This window comes from Octodon degus, unplaced genomic scaffold (genome assembly GCF_000260255.1).
Source record: "Octodon degus isolate 3935 unplaced genomic scaffold, OctDeg1.0 scaffold00108, whole genome shotgun sequence".
In the NCBI taxonomy this organism is placed as follows: domain Eukaryota; kingdom Metazoa; phylum Chordata; class Mammalia; order Rodentia; family Octodontidae; genus Octodon; species Octodon degus.
In genome coordinates this window covers 4,328,508-4,349,536 of record NW_004524684.1, presented here as the reverse complement: position 1 = coordinate 4,349,536, position 21,029 = coordinate 4,328,508, and the positions used below count along the sequence as shown (strand labels likewise).

At 45.8% G+C, this 21,029-nt stretch overlaps 1 pseudogene; it reads left to right on the top strand.

Moving 5' to 3' along the window:
• Positions 1–7,331: 7,331 nt before the first annotated feature.
• Positions 7,332–21,029, top strand: part of LOC111818947 — a 20,494-nt pseudogene continuing 6,796 nt past the window's right edge.

Genomic DNA, 21,029 nt, shown 5'->3' with positions numbered 1-21,029 from the left:
AATGAACAGTAGTAATATTCTCGAATTGGATGGATTTAGTGACAGGTGTTGGCAGGTCAAAGCCATGGGAGGCCCTCTCAACTTACTTGCTTTTAATTCTTTCAGCGCTGAGGCTTGAGGTTGCCAGCTAACCCTCACTGCAGTAAGGTACTGCATCACTGCGGGTAGACCACATGTGGCCAACAGGCTGTCTCCCAGCAGGGCCAGATCTTAGGAGAAGCACTGTCCCAGATCCTCTTGTTGAGGAGGCTGTGGGCCGGTAGCCAAAGCAGAACAGAGCTTAGCTGCTAGAGAAAAGGATTCTGTGATGAAATTTTCTTCAGAAACACAATGACAAGACTCTGTGGGCAAAGAGTGGCCCTTGGCATTCTGAAGATGGCTTTTGTCCTAAGAGCCCACCATGAGTTGAGCATCAAAGATAACTGCCTTTCAGTCATAAGCTGTAAAGACAGCTACATCTAGGCTACAGTCCTTGAACCCAGATCCCACTCTGGCAGCAATCTTACTTGTAGAGCATTACCAATCTAATTTATAGTCATCTAAAAGTCCTTAACAAAAGAAAAGATTCTCTCTCCTTAAGGAAGGACTTGCCACTTTATAAAACCAATGCAAGTTTATTCACCTGAACAAAATTCTTTCATGGCTCACTAATTTCTCACTAAAATAGTGTTGTTGTAATAATCTTAACACGACTTCCTGGGCTTCACTATTGTCCAGACAACTTCTCCTACACAGTCAGACCCAGAAAGATGTCAATATTTAGGTTGAAATCTCCTCCAAAGGAATAAGCAGCACACTGTGTGAAGCACAATCGTACCACAGCGGCTTAGCATGAAGCACACGCCAACAGGCACAAGCACGCTGGCGGCAGTCAGCCACAAGGGGTGTGTCTCGCAATCCCAAGCATAAGTAACAGTGTTCTCACTCAGGAAGACACACTCGCCTCTGCTCTATGGAAAACGTCAAGCAGATGAAGCCCAAATGTACTTACGAACTAGGAAGGACAAGGCAAGACTGCTGAGCCCACTGTGAATAAACGCAGGCTGCAGAAATAGGAGTACATGAATGGAAGAAAGGAAGAGAGCAAGAAAAAAGTGAAAGAAAGTGATAGTCTTAAGACACTCGCAAACAAGCCCATTTGTTCTTCCTTATCACTCAGCCAATCATTAATATATCAGTACCTTACCAAAAAAATGTTTAAAGGTGCCAGGGAGATAGCTCAATAGAATTCTTGCCTGGCAAGTGCAAGGGCCTGAGTTCAAGCCATCTTGACTGATATTTTTCAAACTTACCTTGCTAACCCAGAACTGATTATTAAAACTCCCACTTTATGGGCTCCTAATTGCTGTCCTAAATAACTCTCAAGAATTTAAGATGCCTGTTATTGGGCAGCGGGGAAGGTAGCTGCATGAATGATACTGTGATCTCTAAGACTGCATGTTCTTTCATGTGCTTTATGGGCACTTAGAATGCACCTATTTGTGCATTTGAGGAAGATGCAAGTGGATGAGATTATTGTTTATTTTCAGAATCCTCTAGTCCAGTACAGTAAGAAATATAGGTCATGAATCCCCAGACTGCAAACAAGACTAAAAGGGAAAGGAAAATAAAGAAATTAGGATCCATATCAGGGAGTGTGAAGTGATAAGACACAGGGGAGAAAATTTCAAAATAGGAGAACAAGTAATGTATTAAATAAGGAAACATCCCACTGCCATGAGGTCTGTGATTAAGGTCGCACACCTAACTGTGACCACATTGCCATTCTTCATGTGAAGACACATGTTATTTTTTTAAATTTCATTTTAATACTTCAAAGACACTGCCCTGCTTGAAATATCTGAAAACTAGGTATGTCATCGTGTCACCTGAGTGGGGATTTCTGTCTCCCAGGGTCTCAAATTTCCACAGGCAACCCCTTTTGGAACTACATGAGCTGGCCGGTGCTCCACATTTTCAAAATAAATCTCAAAGAACTCAACCTACATAAACATCCTTGAGCTCCAGAATTCAGTCCCCTCTGTACACTCATAGAGTGTGAGTGCCCAGGACTCTCTGGACTTCGCATGACCAGGCACTAAGAGACTGCTGGTCCTGAATCCATTCAGTAACGTCTGGATGAACGGAAGGCTGGGGAAAGACAGCCACAGGAGCTTTCCTGAAGGACACTGACATATTTTCATTTATTTTTACAGCTAGAAATATCTTCCTCACCAGAGACATTCCAGAGGGAAGAGAGGGACTCATCTGGCCCTTGGGGAGCAGGCTTTCATCTTCTTGGGGCTGGCCGGGCAGTGCGCCCTTGTAACCAGTTCAGGCCTCAGTGAAAACTTGTGCATGTTTTCTAATTTAATTTATTTCCTCCAAACTTCAGTTTCTTATTTGTAGAATTCTAAAAATAATAGAAACCATATTGTTGGACTATGTGGGTGAATTGAGTCATTAAGGCTTTTAATAGTAATTAACTAAGTTTGCAATACATACTCGAAATCATTTAATTTCCCGTTTGTTTAATTTGATTACAGATGGCTGACAGCTTAATGATTGCATTTTCTAATTCAAAAGTACAGCCTCGTGATTTTTTAATAGACATAGCTTGTTTAGATAAAATTTTTCTGCAACAAATTTTTTAAAATTTTTATTTATTTAGTAGAGTGTCTTGCTTCACAGCTCAGACTCATAGTGATCTTCCTGTCTCAGCCTCCCCATGCTGGGATTACAGGAGTGTACCATCACACCTGGCTTTTGTGGCCAGGAAGGCGTACCCAATTTCAGAGCTGGCATAGCATTCAGTATTGGGGACTGAACCTGGTTCCTCGAGCTTGCCAGGCAGGCACTTAGACTGCTGAGCTATCTCTCCAGTCCTCCCATACCAAATATAATGCAAAGTCATTTTCTTACTTGTTTTACTGTCTGTGGGTCTATTTGCCCACCCCCTCTACTTCCATATTTTTGCACGTCATAATGCGTCTATGTATTTGTAACTTGCCTTTTGCAATTGCTCTGCCTTCTCTAAGTTTCAGGATTCTGCTTGCATTACAAGCAGTGACATTTTCATTTGTTGTGTGCTGGTCCAGCTCATCCAGGCAGACGATTGTTCTTATTTGGTACTGTGGGTCATCGTTTGTAAGGGAGAGAAGGGAAACAATTATACAACAGCTGGAGGAAAGAGAAGCATAGAAACAAGACATATGCATGAGTATGCACCAGGCTGGCACAGAGGGCCAGGGCTTCGCTCCCGGCCACAGAGATGTGGTGTCCCAGAAAATGTGCCGTGCCATTGCTGGAGAAGGAAGCCCACAGCTTCTGTCCTGGAGCATGAATCCATGCCAACTGGTGTAATGCAAGATGAAATTAAAATGGAGGAAGGCCGACCAAGTAGCTCAGGGGACTAAAGTGTCTGTGTAGGCAGAGCGCAGCAGCTGGGGTTCAAGCCCTGGGGTGCCATGCCAACCCCAGCCCCGGGATGCACTGAGATGGCGAGTGAGGCTGGGCATGGTGGTGCGCACCTGTAATCCCAGTGCTTGGGAGGCTGAACATGGGAGGATCACAACGAGTCTGATCTCTGTAGCGACACCCTGCAGACCTTTACTAAATACATTTTTAAAAAAGAAATTAAAATGGAGGACAGAAGACGAATAAAGAGAGACATGGTTCTCAGCAGTTCTTACTGCCAGTGTGAGAGGAATGTGTGATCCCTACAAATTCAAATAGCAGACTCAGTACTCGTGCACCAATGGGCCATGCCTAGTGAGACGTACGAAGCCACACTTCACAATCTAGCCCTTGTCAGAGTAACATAAAAGATCATTTTATTCAGAATGATTATCAAACTAAAAGCTCATGAGTGAGTTACAGCAAGGATGATATCTGGGCTTAGAAAAACTTTATGAAAGGGTGGCCAATTATAAAGCTATTTAGGCTATGTGGGAATGGAGACTGAAGAGGCATAGAACAACTCTGATTTTCCCTTCAGTAGCTCATATTTTCCGCTAACTCCTTGGAGGTGGAAATATTTTCAAATGATGGTATTTTAATGTTAATACGTACTCAAGTCAGTTCTGCCTAAGAGCTGCTGGCTATGTGGATTGACTAAACACATGCCAAGAAAGGCCACTGTCCCTGACTGCCCGCGGCCCAAGCAGAAAGCTCTAACTTGGGTATATCTTTAGTGGAAAGGACCTTTAGCTGATTACAACGAGCCCATACATCTTTGCTTTCTTCTCTTCCCCCTTCCTTGTCTCTGAGAAATTGTGTCATAAAGGCAGGACAGTAGCTCTAAAAATATAAATGTTTTAAGATTCATCCATTTTATGTTAGTGTCCATAACTTGTGCTTTTTGAATTAACAGAACAACGTTACGTGCATTGCTGTGGAATCTTCTGCTTACCCACGCACACGGTGACGGCAGTGTGAGTTGTCTGAAGACAGTGTCATTGTAGACACAGTGTTATGAGCACCCCGCACAAGGGCAGGCGTGGACATGTGACTTCATTTATCCAGGCTGCTACCTTTTCTGGGTCACATGGCAGGGGTGTATCTGACATTTTAGGAGCAGTGAGGCCCTTTTCCATTCTGCGCAGTGCCTGTAGGCTCCTTGGCGTGGGCATGGTCACATCTTAGGCGTCTTCCTTCACCACCCTGTTCCCTGGTCCCCACAGGCATCAAGCACCTCAGCATCTGATTGTGGACCATTTGCATTGCACCCATCTATTCTGAGAGCCTATTCAGACATTCGAGATGCAGAAAACAAAGTTATAACACCCAAGAGCAGGGAGCGGTCGCCTAAGTACAGGAGTGGAAGAAGAAGAGATTGTCAGGCACAAGGAAAGCTTTCTGAGTCACTGACATGTTTGTCACAGTCTCGGGTGGTGGCTACACAGTCAAATTCTGGTCAGCACTAAGCAAATTATGCATCTAAATATATGCAGTCATTTGTATTTCAATTACAACTCAATTAAGTTGTAAAAATCAAAAGCACTTTATTAGATGGTACAGGCGCTCATGAGCTGTTCTGAGCGGCTGGAACCTCCCTCAGAACCATATCTGAGGCCTCCTGTAAGCGACCAGTCTCAAGGAGGAGGAAGGGGCATCTGGAGAGAGGAGTTGGCCCTGCACAGCAGGTCCAATGCTGCGATCAAGGAGAAGGGGCAGGAGGGAAGCTGCACAGCGCAGCAAGAGACGGCTCCAGGGACATGCTCTTTGGTCATTTCTCTGGATGACACACAGTCCTGGTGTAAGCCTCTCCTTATCCTTTCCTCTCAGATTCTGGGATTCTGCGTCTGAATCTGATGCACGTTTACCAAGGGAGGCCAGGAGGACGTGGCGCCCGCCAGGGATTGCAGCTACTCGGAGTGCATGCTCAAGCATTCCAGTGTAAAGGCCGCCTTGGCAGCGCAGCAGGAGCTTGTCTCAAAATAAAGTGAAAGTGATAAAGATGTAAAACGGCTAGGGACAGAGGTCAGCAGTAGCTGTCCTGGGTTCCTCAGTGCCACCAAAGTGAAAGTGGGGGAAGAGACAGACAGACAGACAGACAGCTGTCCACCTTCACCTGATCTTAGGGATCTTGCTCCCAGTTCTTCTGGGGATTCTTAACTGACAGAGGCCCCTGCGCTGGAGACCACAGCACTTCTACCAGGCCACGGCAGCGAGGTGTGGTGGAGCTTCCACAGCGTCATCATCTCTGCAGAGTGAGGCCTAGGTGCACGTATGATGTAGGCCCAGGCCAGGGATATCACAGTAGATAAATACCAGACATGGTGCATTCCATTAAAGATGAGTTTTAAAGAAAGTCTCACTATGAGGTTCAGACTGGCCTTCAACATTCTATGTAATCCAGGCTGGCTGTGAACTTGCTGTAATCTTCCTGCCTCAGCCTCCTAAGTGGTAGAATTACAGACCTGCACCACCATACCTGGCTCTATGCATAATATTTTAGAGTCACCATTTTCATTAGCAAAATCATATGAACTTATGCAGGATCTAACTCAGTAGTAGGTCACTTGCTTGGTATGCTTAAGACCCTGGGTTAGATTCCCTAGCACCACAAATGCACACACACATACATACAGAGAGAGAGAGAGAAAGAGAGAGAGAGAGAGAGAGAGAGAGAGAGAGAGAGAGAGAGAGAGAGAGAGATCCTCTTAGGTTTCTCAAGAAATCTTAGCCTACTTATAGGTAATCCTGAACATTCTAGAGCTAGAGTTACTGAATATAACTTTTCAACTTTGTGTTTAGTAAGAAAGTACAATCAGGATTGTTTTAATCTTTAACAAAAAAATGAGGACTAGCTAACTTTCTCCTTTATTTGTAAGTTTCTAGTCTATAATTCAATAACCACGCTTTTCCTTCTGGGCTTTAGTAATGAGATTATGAAGCTAACAATATTTTTTTCCTAAGAAAGTATTCACCGTAAGAGCTGAGACCTGAACCACACTGAGGAGATCATACACCGAAGGTGGGTTCACTTTTACCAAAAATCTGACGTGGCCGCTGGGCTTCTAAATACAAACAATAATTCCACTGTCTCATGACGTCACGCTGTCTTTCAGACCAGAGGATGCAAATGTCACTCCTTGTCACACTCCAACTTGTAGAGGCTAGAACAGCTTTCTCCACGCGTTAATTGGACAGCGCTTCTCCACTACTTTACATCTGGGGAATTGCGTTTGTTTGGCATTTGATCACGAGATCAACCTTTAGCGCAGGTCCTAAGAAGCCCCCTGCTCTCAGCTGGGGTGGACAGAATAGCTATTTAACTACCAAGCAGCACACAATCTCCGCACTGCTCTGGCCTTTTCTGTACTATTATTCACAACTGTTCTTCACGTCCTGTGCTCCTTGTGCAGGCTGCCGGCTCTCAACCTCCCTGTCTGTCGAGCCTGGTTTGCAGGAGGCCCACGCGGCTCACACGTGGCCTGTGCTGCCCCCTACTGGAGAAGGGCGGCACCACGAGGCCTGCGCTGCCTCTAGAGGCAAGGACTGTCTGAAGTATCAGAGACGCTTAAGCGCGTATAGTTCACGTCGACCCTAATGTACATTCCTAGAAGTTAGAACAGTCTAGTCCACACGCACGCTACACGTCAGCAAGGACATCCCCTGACCTAGGGAAAGGACTAAGGACAGCAGAGCCGCAGGACCAGTGCCAGGGCCCCCAGATGCGCTGGACGGGAGGGGTGCAAATCCAGCCCCTCCTGCACGTCTCTCTCAGGAACGGTCTAAGAGCAAAGCTCGGTTTTATCATCTATAAAACGCAGAGGTTGCTTATCCCCTAAGATTGCTGGAGAATCAGATTCCACTCGGAAACCACTTAGGGCAGCCTCTGGGACATCATGCTCAATAAGCAGCAGAAGGTAATAGTCGTTCAGAGAGCCACTCCCCATTTTCTGCAAACAGGACCAGTATTCTCCGAGATCCACGTTCAGTCCTCACCACGTGCCTGTGAGCAAGGCCACCCGCTCGGACCGAGAAGCATCGCCGCACCCGGGGAGCCGTCCTGCACTGACGCATCGCGGGCTACTTCTCCGTGAGCGAGTCGTCGTCTCTTCGGCATTTCTTCCGTGTACCAATCTTTCCTCTCCGAGCACAAGCCCGCTATCCATAGTGAGCAGTGGCTCTCCCTTCCTCAGTCTTAGACATCCGGTGCTACAGCGTGTGACTTGGCTCTGGAAGATTCTCCCAGCGTCACCACGTGGGATCTGCTCTTTTCCACCCTTAGAGGCTGTGTCTCTACTCTTGGTCGCTAGGAACTATCTGCAGCCCGGACATGGGTTTCTCCTTCTGTTTCAGAACGCGTTTCAGTTTTCTGTATTCTTGGTTTTCACCTGCCATTGACAGCTTCCCCCTGGCCTTGCCCTTGAACCCGCATTTGCCACTGTCCTTTCCATGGTGTTCGCGATCTTATCCTCCTTTCCTTCTCACTCACTGTTCCTCCACAAGTAAGGACCGAAGGCAGCCTTCCCGGCGACAGTCCCTACACGGTCTACCCATGAGGCCACCACTTTTAGAGATGAAAGATGTCCTCCCCTCGAACCGCCTCCTGCTCTCATTTCCGTATCTTGACACTTCATCCTCAGCTCTGGCTCATGCTTCTAGACTTATCTTGATTTATTTTGCCTTCTTCCCTCTCATTCAGTCTGTCAAAAATCTTCAGCCCCCACCAAGTGGGTTTCATCTCAAAGTCCACTACTTTTCCTTTCCTATCCTCTTAGCTACAGCTCTGGGGCTGCTCCTTCACATGGCGCTCCATCATTAACTGCTTTCTGCCTGAAGTCCGAGGGGCGAGGTCCTCTCCACTTAGAGCAGTTCAGGCATGGTCAAAGGCCCATCTGTCCTGACCCTTTCTACCTCATCTCTTACTTTAAAAACACTTAGTGATGGAGTTGGATCTTCATAGTCAAAAGAAAATGTGGTTCAAATGATAAGCCCTCATTTATTCATAGATCTGGACAAATTCCGTGATTTGCCAGAAGTTTCCAAGCCTGTCAGAAGCCAAGTCGAATTTACTTCCCATGTGCACCACTTGAGTTTCCCGTGCGGCTGCATAATGCGCTGTCTATGGATAAGCACAAAGCCCTCCTGCCAGGACTCAGGCCATCCGTAGGCCTGCTCCACCCAGCCTGGCACAGGGGTTCAGTGCCCTTGATCTGCTCCATTCGCTTACTCTTACGTGAACCCCCACAAGGCCATCTAGGCTGCTCTTGCCTGGAGTCTCTACCATTGTGTTCTTCCTGCTGTCCTAACTCTTTACTGTAAGAGCCACACTCTGTTAAGATGTGCCATTCATCCCAACCCGGGAATTATCTCCTCTGAGCTACAGCAACTGTTTTCCTTCCTCACTTCAGCTCATGTGACTCATGTTTTCCTGATTAGCAAGAAATCTGAGTTGTTCCCTAATGACCCATTTCTGTCCTCTCTTACTGCATAGCAGCTTTGCAGCCTGAGTGTCTGACTTTGGCTCTAAGCACGGGCCCCTTCCAAGGCTCTGGCGGGAATCACTGAGCTCTACTTCTCCTAAGAACTGTGATTTCTGGGCCTGAGCCCATCTGGCCACTGATCCAGGGGCAGAACCAGGAGAGTGAGTGGACGCAGAGCCAGGTCTAGAGGATCCCCTCCTGTGCCCAAGATCTGCCCTTGTAGGAGGTTTATTCACCCCTAACTGGGTGCCTTCTCCCTGAGAAGAGAAGCTTTTAAATGGAAAAGCATCTCGCTCCTCTGCCCCCAAGATACACACTGTGAGAGACGTCATCACAGCCCTGTACCTTTGCACCCTGAGCACAAAACACCAACTTCTGCCCCTTTTAGACACTTAAAAATGTATTGATAGTTACGGTGCCCTTCACATAGGCCTAGCTTCCTGCTTGATTATTTCTCGCACATTCCCATGCCCCTCCGTGTTTCTGGGGTTTGTGGTCAGGCCTGTCAGGCGCACACAGCACTTGCCTGTGCAGGGCACAGGAGCCGTTTTAGTAGAACCGCTTCCAGGAATGCTTAAGGAATCTGCATGACCATTTCTAATAAACCTGAGCCCTAGAATTCTTTGGGAATCTAAGGTATAGATTACCAATTCCTTGGTATAACTGGCATGAAATAAATACAGGCAAGTGTGTGAGACTAGAAGTAAAAAAGAGCTGGCTTCCCTCCATCGCCACCTCCCCTGTCTTCCCTCTTTATTTCTCCCTCCACATTCCTTCCCTGGAAAATGGGTGTGCACAGCTTGGAGTGTGGACACACAGAGCTGTTGCACACTGTGATCATTTCATGCATTGAAATGTACTGGTCCCGTGCAGCACAGTGTCATCATTTCATCCCAAGGGTTCAAGAAGGAAAATAGTCTACAGACACTGAAACCTCAGAAACACCAAAGGACACGGGAAGGTATGAGGCATAGAAGGGAAATCTCTGCCTCTTAAATCCACATGCGTTGTTGCCTTTATAATAACACAGAGAGTAACACTGCCGTTGGTTGGGGTAACACAGACCTGTCATGGGATCCCAGTACTTGGGGAGGCTGAAGCAGGAGGATTGAATGTTCAAGCCCAGTCTGGGAAACTTAGAACCTTAGTGAAACCCTTCTCAAAATAAAAATTAAAAAGAGGAGCAGAGCTGGAGATTTAGTTCAAGGGAAGGCCCTGGGTTCAATGTCCAATGCCACAGGTAAAAAGCAAAAGAAAATAAACAAAATTTCAAATAAAACTTTCAGAACAAAATGGACATTAGATAAAAATATTAGCAAATGCTCAGGGCCATAGACATTGATTTTTATTGTTCAATAGACATTCCATTCCTTTTCTCCTTCACACTGGAGCCTGGCTATTTTGAATAAAATATATCCCCAAGATAAACCCTGTGGTCTACGAGACATTTTCTGAGGACAGAGGAATATTTTATGTGTGTACAGCATGCATGCTTGTGTGTGTTTATTGTATGTGTGTGTGTGTGAGGGGGGGAAGGAGGGAGGGGGGAGAGAGAGAGAGGAAAGAGCTTTATTTTAAGAGACTAGTTCACGGCCTGTGGCACTGGCACAAGTGAGTCTGAACTCCACCAGGGAGACTGGCAGCCTCAACTCAGAGCTGGGCAGCCCGAGGTCTGAAGCTCAGCAGCCCTGCACAATCTCTGCCTTGTACCTGGGAAGCACAAGCCCTTCCTCTGTGCAGGCCCTTACCCCTGAGGCACTGACGTGAATCCTGAGGTCCTCCAGGCCTGAAGGGCAGACTGCTTTACTGAAAGACCCCCTGGTTTAAATTTAACCACCTGGATGAAGCACCTAAGCATGTCCTTGACTCCATCCCTGTGCACCCTAGTCTAGCCACGTTGCCACGGAACTACCACACAGGCTTGTGCAGGGACTCCACAGTTCACTGCAAGAGTCACCTTGTGTTATCAGACAAATTCACCACATCCTTCTGGCTAGGAATTCAAGACAAAGATGCGCACAGGGACATTATTTAAAATGCTCACGGAAAGGGTTTGCTCATCCAGTGGGCACATGGGCAGGGGCCCTGAAGTACAGCTGGCAGGTGAAGGCGCTCATTTTGCGGGGTGGAAATTGGATCTCCATCACACCCAGGCCTGAGAGAGAAGGGAAATCACCCCGGTGGCCGTGCTGCGCCACTGGACTCACGCACGCCTGAGGCAAGGCCTCTCCAGGCCTTTCGCTGTCAGGAGTCAGCACTCTCGCTCTCTGCCTGCTTCAATATGGGCCAGTTTCCTACCATTTGACAGTGAGATTAGGCTCCGCTGTGAGGCAGTGTGCACCACATGCTGGAAAGAAAGCAGCCCCCACAGAGGAGCACACGGAGCCACGACGACTTTCTTCTCATGCAGAGCAACTCCGGAGACTTCTGCTTGCTTTTGATTACGTGCTGCTGTTTACCACAGAAATGTGTCTGATCACATGTATTAAGTTGTTCTGACATGCACATTTTATGCCGCCTGGTCTTTCTGGTCAAATTTTTATACATTCCTCATGAAATGGAAACATAGTTTTTTCCATTCAATTGTAGCTGTCTGATGTTATTCACTAGGGTTTGAATGTACAATCTTTGGGGAAAGCAAAATATCCTTACAAATTAAAGAACAGGAACATGCCTAGATGACTTAGAGTGAAAAGTGTGGCAAGTCCGAGAAAATCTTTCACATTTTTAATTATTCAAGATAAGACAAATGGCTATGCACATAAGAAATAAGGAAGCTTGCACACACAAAGTCAACTCAAAGTGAGTCATACACTCAAGTTTAAGAGCTGAAGCTACGAAAGCCTTAGAGGAAACACAGATGTGACTGTTGTGACCTTGAGCCAGACCAGGGTCTCCTAGATGGGGCACCAAAGCAAGCGTCACAGCCACAGATGGCCCTGGCTCCATGTGGAGATTGAAGTCTGTGTGTCGCGGGGCAGCACAAGAGTCACACAGACAACTCGCAGAAGGGCAGAACATTCGACATATCACTTACCTGATAAAGGAGACATAGCCAGAATAAACAAACAACACTTAAACTGGGAGGGGGGGGAGCTGGGACCAGGCTGCAACCCTGCGCAAGGCTGTGACTACGGAGGTTGAGCAAGTTGGGAGGTGCAGGAGCAAGTGCCCACGTTTACATCTTTCACCTGGCAAACAACCTAGTGACCTCAGGCCACCAACCTAACAATGCTTGCTTCTGTGTTGGGGTGACTTATTTTTTTAAGGAGACTTTTATCTTTTGAAATCTGGAAAGATAAGATAAGATTGAGATGTAAGATAATCAGGCAAATCATTTCTCTGTGTATAAATAAATGCTACCTGGTTTTGAACCCAGCACTGGGGAAGATGAGGCAGGAGGATCATTATGAGTCTGAGATGCATATGGAAGCCCCAGACAAAATACTTTTGTTGTTGTTGTTGTTGTATTTTAGGGAAGGGTCTACAGGGTGTTCAGGGTCTCACTACTAGATGGAACTCATAGCAATCCTCCTGCTTATAGCCGCCCAAGAACTGGGATTAAAAACAACTGTTAGTGATAAAGTGGAGGAAACAGAACCTGCATACAAGGCCAGCAGGAGAGCCGAATGGGGTGACACTGCAAACAGCACGGGGTTCCTTGAGGGTTAAACAAAGTCACCATGCAACCCTTCCATCCCACTCCTGCTCGCGTGTACCCTGCAGAAAAGAGGCGACGCGTATGCGTTCACGGCCCCAGCAATCTCAACAACCAAGCAGTGGAAACAGCGCAAGAGCCCATCCACAGACAGATGGACAAAGCGTGGCCCAGGTGTAGGCAATGGAAAGCTATCAGCAAAATATATTTGTATAAGAAGCAACACAGATGGACCTGTAAAATATTACACTAAGCTGCCGATCATAAATGGCCTTTATTATCTAATTCATATGTCGTGTGTATAAAAATCAGAAGAGGAAAATCTATGAAGTTGTAGCTCACCATTTAATGAGGGTGGAAATGCTGCTTGATTTCTTCAGGGCAGGGAGAAAGGAGACCCCAGTTAAACACCGATGATGGCTGGGCAAGCCTGCAACTACTACAATGTGGGATTCTGCAGTTAGAATGGTGGATTACACAGTACTTGAATTTCACATGTCACTGAAGATATCAAAATAAAATTCAATAAATTTTCACTAAACATCCAAATAAACTCACAGAAAATTCTAGTTCGAAGGCCTGATGTCGCAGATTACGCCTGTTTTTGTTTCCCAGCACCAACGCTGCGGCGCTCCCGTCAGCCTGTGTTGCACACCGTACTTAGTTTCTCACCCACTGAACCCAGAACCCTTGGACCTAGTGAGCCCAGAGGAGGAGTGCTACATGTGGGGCCTCTTTCTAAGAGATGCCGACTACAGGCAGACCATGGGATGCCAGCCGGATGTGCAGGACAAGGCTAGCTCCTTTTCTCTAATCTGTGGTGACCCGTCGAAGCCTGACCCCTTGCGTCTTCTCTGCAGAAATGCTCTACTTTTCTGACTTGCAAGTGGACCCCCGAGACGTGGCAGTGCAGGGTGCACCCACAGGGAGAGCGCCCCACCCCCAGCTCCGGCTGAGCCCTGCCTCTCGCTGGGGAGGAAAACCGACACCAACATTATTTTTAGCTGTGGGTACCAGGTATGGCCCAGGAAACTTATCTGCCAAGAAAGTTGTGCCAGTTATTCTTATTTAACACCATAAATGACCTTACATCACTTCTCCCAGCCTTTTACACCTACAGTAAAAGGAAGTCAGATGACAGGAAGATGGAACTACTTTTTCCAAAGTAAAGGATCTGTCAGATCTACAGAGAAGCAGCTTACTGTCAACTTTGGTTTTTTCTAAGAGTCTTACTACAGACATTGGAAAGGTAGTTCAGCATCAATCAAGGCAACAGATGATCTTAGCTGCTTTCTGAACAGCAGATTAGTGTTCACAGGCGACAGCAGAGTATTACTCCTTGTCAATAAGCTGCAGCAAACTATCGAAAGTGCCAAGGAGCCTCCAATCTGGATGAATGCAGACTGATCAAACTAAATATGTGAGCACTCTCAGTTTTCTGCAATACACACTCAAAGACAGAAGCACAGAGAACCTGTAAAGAGAAGCTTACTTGGAGAGAATACTTGAATAACGCTTTTTAAAAAAAATAACGATGATAAACATATCCCTGGAAATATGTGACATTTCAGAATAATAGTGAAGGTACTCTGTTTCTAGACACGGTAGAAATAGTCATACTTCAACTTTCATTCTTTCAGGTAGAAGAGATTTTCTAAAGCCTTTTGCATAATACTGGTTAGTCCTCACAGCTCTCATATGTCTCAAGATTTCTTTCTTGTGCAGAAATTTAATGGCTAACTTATTTGCAATATACGCCAGGTATAAAAAGTATGCTTTCTGAAACGGTCACAGGTTTACCGTCAATTTCCCCACAAGAGAGTGATTGTTATGATGCATAATTTTAAATAAAGGGCAGCAAGTGTAGAAAGCTTGTGTGACTTCCCTTATGGGCTTTATATTTTTAGGAAAATGATCAAGATAACAATTAATCCTTTTAACCTTAAATACAAAATGTTTTGGGTTGTTTTTTTTTTTTTTTTTGTAAATTTTTAATTCTGAGTTTCTATGTATTTATTTTTATTTTTGTATTTAGGACAGGGTGCTCAGGGTCTCACTACTAGATCGGACTCATAGTGATCCCCCGGTCTACAGCCTCCCAAGTGCTGGGATTGCATGCTGTGCCACCATGCCCAGTCTCAATTGCCGTCTCAGCGTGTCCCCATCAGCCGCACTGGCACGGCAGGCCTGGGGTTCAAACTCTCGGCGCTGCGTTTGCCTAAGCAGGAGCTTTAATCCACCGAGCTATTTGGCTGGCCCCTCAGTTTCTTTTTAAACCAAGTAATTTTGTTCTTTTAAAATCAAACAGGTAATAGTGGAGATAGTTGTAATAGAGTAGAAAACTTAAAGAACAAAAAGTGAGAAGTCCTACTATACTTACAATAATATTTTTGCCAAAATAAATGTATGTAATTATCACAGCTCACAGCTCAGGCGACCACTACAATGCAGTAGCATTGCTTCAAGAACCCGTGCTGCTTTCTCACGGTTCTGTAGCCTTGGAAGTGGAAGCTGGAGAGCCAGCGGGGCGACCTCTACTCGGGGGCTTCTCACGGTGTGGAGGAGGGTGCTGTCTTCTGCGTGCCTCAGTGTGCGGCAGGCCCGAGACAGACGGGGCGAAGTTTCCGGCCCCCCCCACCCCGCAGCAACCCTGTGCTTGGGAATCCGGACTGCCTAACTGCTTCCCAGGCTCCACACACCATTGCTTTGAGGGGGCAGGATGAGGCCTTGGACTTGGGGAAGATGCTCTGCGAGTGCAGGAGCGCGAGCTTCACTGAGCACTTTCTGAAAGCAAAGTTTACAAAATATTCCCTGTCACCACAAAAAGATTTTGTCATCAACTGAATGTTCACATAGTGTTCTGCCGCATGGACTCAGTAAGAGTTCGCTTCCTGAAGTATGACTGAAATGAGCACTCCTGTCTGTGTGCTTGTTTGCTTGGATTGACACTTTTATAGATGTAAGTGAATATGAGCAGAAATAGTTGACAATTTAAATAATGTTGCTAAGGATTTTGTTTCTTGAGAGAAATCTATGAAGGAATTATAAGTTTGGGTTTGAATAAGTTGAGAGCTTAGAGAATCTATTATTATCCTATTTTACTTTTTTAGTAAGCATCTAAATGAATCAGAGCAAACATATTTAAGTATATTTTTATAAATTAGAAAATCAAAGCACATGGATTTATAAATTACTTGCATAAATTCAAATTCAAATAATACCAAAGTTAGAATTAAGGTCTAGCCCATCAGACCCTTTGGGTGATTATCTTTATTGTCTTTGATCAACTCATGGAAATAAGAAAGGTCCAAGTTGGCTTATAGAAAGTGCACTCTTTGTTTAGCACCTAGAGCTCTTTGGCCTGGATTCCGTTCCTTCTATCTATGCTCCTGTTGTCTTACCTTGTCTTTCGGTAATGGAAACTTTCCAATTTTGTAGCCTTTCCTCAGACTTGAGGCTCTGTGTTGCTCTTTACTCTCCAAGAAACAGTAACTTGGAAAACAAGAGAGACAGCAGGAAATGCAGGAGTTCCCTGGCTCAGGTCTGCTGCAGAATTCACTTTCTCTATTGCTGAATGCGAGATGTCCAGTCTTAGGCAAAAGACTGGGATAAAAATGAATGTTAGAGATCTGTACAGTGTAGGGCAGGGGAGATAGCTCCTCCGCCTAGGGGCCTCCTGGCAAGTGCAAGAACCCTGGCACCATATGCCATGCTGGCCCCAGAACCCAGGCGCACAGTGTTGGCCACCAGAACAAGACCTGGTGATGCACACCTGTAATTCCACCACTGGGGAGGCTGAGACAGGAAGATCACTATGAGTCTGAGCTGTGTCGTGAGACCCTGTATCAACTAAATAAATAAATAATCTTCAATACATAGAAGATACACAAGGTAATGATTTTCTGAACCACCCTGACAGTGATCTTTTTAATAAAATGAAACTTGTTCTATGCCAAACAACAGCAACACATTATTTTAATGAAAAGGAACCCAATTATGATGGTCTGGGTAAAACCTTGAACCTCCTAAGGTCATAATTATAATTTATCTTTCAAATAAGCACTGAATTTTTTTTATCAAGTAAGTAACCAAGGAGAATCCTGTGCCTGAGTTACTACAGCAATCACCACATTAAAAAGTGGTCGGCATCAGAGATGCTTGTGCTTGTGTTAAGAAATCGACTCCGACACTCAGGCCTAAGACTTGGAAACGAGGCTCAGACACATGCCGTGTAAGGTGCTTGCCCAAGAAGGATGACATGGGCAAGCGTCGTCCCAAATGCCCCGTCACCTGACTGTGTCATAGCTGTCTTGGATTGTGGAAGTTCCTTCTGTGACACTAGAATTAGGGCAAAGTCACCTCAGGGTGGGTTTCTTAGAACACATCCCCATCCTTACGGGTTGCAGAACTGTATAAAAACACTTACACTCTGAGCCTTAACAGTCACTAATTATGCCCTGGCCCTCCCCAACTTTCTCACAATCCGTGATATTGCCTTTCTTTTTTTCACTTTCTGAAACCAATTAATCTATCATGCATTAAATTTTGTACAGTTAAAATTTTATTTATTTACTATTTGTTACTTAATTTGGTGGTACTTGAGATTGAACCCAGCGCCTTCGTTTTGTGCTGTGTATCTCTCCCTCTGCTTTACTCTTTCTGCACGGACCAATGCTGGCACTGACAGGCCCAGCAAGCACCCCCCATCTGCACTGTGCCGCGTGCTTCACTGCACCACCTCACTCCACACAGGGGAAGGCTAAGTCCAGGCTCACAAACCCCCAGGCGGGCCCGTTCCCTTTATCAAAAGAGACCTTCACACCAAGACCTGAAGGAAATCGGCTCTAAAAGACCATTTCCCCAGGGAGGTGCATAGTCAGACTCACAGGGTTCATTTTTCTACCTCTGCAGAACAGAATTGCACACATTGTGCACACACGAACACACACACACACAAATGTGCCCAGAGAGACCTCCTCCCTGGCTAATCAATCACATGGCGGTACTTCAGCTTAAAGTGGAAGAGTGTTTTTCTTTTCACCACGCAGAAACAGTGGTGAGCTTTCTTCCTGTGTAGTTCATGATGCTCCCCTCTAAACTGCAAGCAGCTAAGTGTCCTCAACGGGTGGGCCAGCGTCCCCTCGCATGGACCAGGGCCCGCTGCTGCGAGGAAGGCTTGGATCATGCGCTGAACTCACGCCATTGACCATGCCAAGCAGCATGTGAGTGCGGGCCAAGGCCCGAGCTTGTGGCAGAACTCAAGTTAACTTCTGGATACAGTTTTTGACTCTGGGCCTTTTTATTTGCTTTGTAATTTTAAATTGCACTACCTGGCTCCGTGGTCCGCTCTCATTCTTCTGTGATTTTCTTGGTCTTCTCCATTTTCACAGCTGTATATTGTGGTAGGCGTACACCCAAGGTTTTGGACACGTAATGTCATGTCACTGTCCTACATGGCCATGTCTTCACACTCATCTTTCAATGTGTACTTTATGTATGACAAGATTTTTAACTTTAGCACTTTATCTCTCACTTTGTATCTGTCTGGTTTTCTCTTCTTTTTCCTAAATTTTTATTTTTGGATACAGAATCTTTAAACATCTCAATCATATTTTTTAAAATGCCTTCACTTATTTTGACAAACTTTATTGTTTTCATCTTTCCAATTGTTCATATTCTATTTATTAATGTTGCTCTGTTTTATTTTATTTATCTAATTTTATCTTTGTATTTATTTATTTGGTGCAGGATCTCACTCTGCAGCTTGGACTTGTAGTGATCCTCCTGTTTTCAGCCTCCCCAGTGCTGGGATTACAGGAGTACACTACCATGCCCAGTTTCAGCATGTGGTACCAGGATCGAACCTTGGTCCTTGCTCTTGCCAGGCAGTCTCTTAGGTCACCGAGCTATCTCCCCAGCCCTCTGTTTCAAATTTGCCTTGTAAGGCATTTCATTCTGGCTACAATAGTCATAGCCTTATTGGCTGTGTGAATAAAGACTGCACCGCAGACTGGAGAATGGAGAACGCTTCTCTGTCTTTGTCCTCCCAATAGTGATATATTTGGCCCCCTAAACAGATTTCCTATCCTTTCAAGCAAAGCTGAACCAACCCAAAAGTCCTTCAATAACTCCAAAAGTGAAGCTCTTTATCTGTGAAGCTGTTGCACTGATGCAGGTATTGCACTGAAAGTATTACCCCTGCTGTGCGCTCCGCTCTTCTGGTGAGCTTCTGCTGGTGGTGTCTAATGCCTGCTCTGTGACATGATTAACATTGTGGAAACAGCTTGCTCAGCCTAGGAAACCCATGTCTGGATAAAGAGCAGCCAGGCGGTGCTGGCTTTCCCTGTGGACAGTGACAACACACAGCGCCGGGAAGTGCATACGTCTGCCCCCTGCTCCTGTGCTTCCGTAGCAGCAGTTTCTCTGCTTTGACTTTTCAGCAAGTGTACCAGAGCATTATGTAGGTTGTATTTCCCCACCTCCTTCCCTGTCCTTCATTTTAATGGCTTAGGAGGAGCTGGAGAGATCAGACATTATACTGTCAATGATCTCTGTGGATTATTGGAGTACCTATTTGGATAAATTTTCATGGGTCTAGACTCATTGAAAGAGATAGAATCTAAGAGGGGGAGATCAATCTAATTTTCTGGAAATTCTGTGGGGTACAGAGAGACAGAGGGCTTGTGTTCTTTCACTTTTTCTCTACAGGTACTCATAAGAAAAAAAAACTCTTAAAAAAAAACACTTTAATAATTAAACTCTGTTATGATCTAGATCTTGCGTGTCCCCCAGGGCCTCATGAATTTGGAAGGTGACTGCCCCATGGGGTTGTGGTACCCATCTGTGGATTAGTCTCTGAAGAGCTCACCTGCTGAGTTGATATTGGTTGGAAGAACCATAGCACTGGACTCCTGAATGGTCTATGGGTGTGGATGTCTCTCTCCTTGCTCCTCTCTTCTCTCTGTTCTCTGGAAGGAGGGCATGACCTCCTGCAACCCCTTCCACCAAGCCCTTATCTGCCCAGGATACAGATGACCGAGGGCTTAATCTTCTAAAACCATAAGCCCAAATGAACCTCTCCTCTCCTTTAAATTGTCCCTGAGCACTGTGTCCCAGAGATGAGAACATTACTAAGACAAACGCTGAGTCCTCTCAGAGACTAAATTAGAAATGATTTGAGGACTGACATCAGCCCCTTTTAAGTAAAAAACCTAAGGATCTGGGTGAGAACTCCTCAAGTTCAACCCCACTGATCCTGAGGGTCAGCTCACGGGGGCACAACAGGAAGGTGATCATGAATGAGGAAGTTGATGTCTACCCATGCGGTGTCCCCCTGCCAGAAGGAAAAACGTGCTCAGGAGAAAACTGCAGTCCAGGCATCATCCTCTAAAAGAAAAACATGAACGAGCAGGCAGACGTAGGACCTGATATTGCCAGGGAGTCTTGTCTCTTAGACACCAGCCCGTACTCTATTTCAGAGATCTTTCTCCACGGCAAAGGCGTGGCTTTGGGTACTGTGATTTAATGAGGGATTAAGCCTGTCTGACAAAAATCCTGTGTCCCCATAACATCTGCGTCTGTGATCGTGCTGATCATCTGAGAAGTGGACAGAACAGCAGGACCTTCCCCATTTTATACTCTGAGGTTGAAGCAATACTACGCAGTAAATGTTTAATATGAAGTTGTTACTATTTAGGTATTCAAGTGAAGGGTGCGTAACTGCAGTCACAGATACATAAGGTTTTTATAAACACCCACAAATTAACAAAGCATTTTAGAACTTTGATAACCACAACAGTGGTATTATGAATGATATTTTTATCCTGTAATTGTAATTAAGTGTTGACTTTTCTCTCTGGCTACTGTTCAATTAATTGCAATACACAATTAATTAGTTTGTTCTGAAATACATGGTGCTGCCTGCTCATTATGCCTGAAAACCCAATTAGAAACTGCTCTGTGAGTCAGCTCAGGCTGCTGTAACCAATGACCACGGCTGGGTGACTCGAATAACAAAAACATAGTCTATCATCGTTTTGCTGACTGGCGTCCACGTCCACGCCCGGCAGCACATTCTCAAGCAAAGGCTGGAGGGTGACCAAGCTGTTGCTGCGCGCCCACAGCAGAGAGAGAAAGCTGCCTTTCTCCTTCTACCTCCTCTGAGAAGCCTGCGGCTCCACCCCGGGGTCTCACGCTTGCAGCCCTCATTTAACCTCGATTATCTCCAAAGATCCTAAGCGCAGACAGACGCAGCCGGGCTGGAGCCGCGGTGCATGAACTCGGTGTCCATATGATTCAGTCCGCAGCAACTGCCACGTCCAATTAGAGGGAAGCGTCGTTGTGCTCTCAAGAGCGAACTGGAAACTCGAAGGAGCAGAACAGTGGCGGGATGTACGCAGCCTGCTCGCTCCTTGGGGAGACTGCGTGGGTCTCCACATCAGCAGGAGCAAACAGCC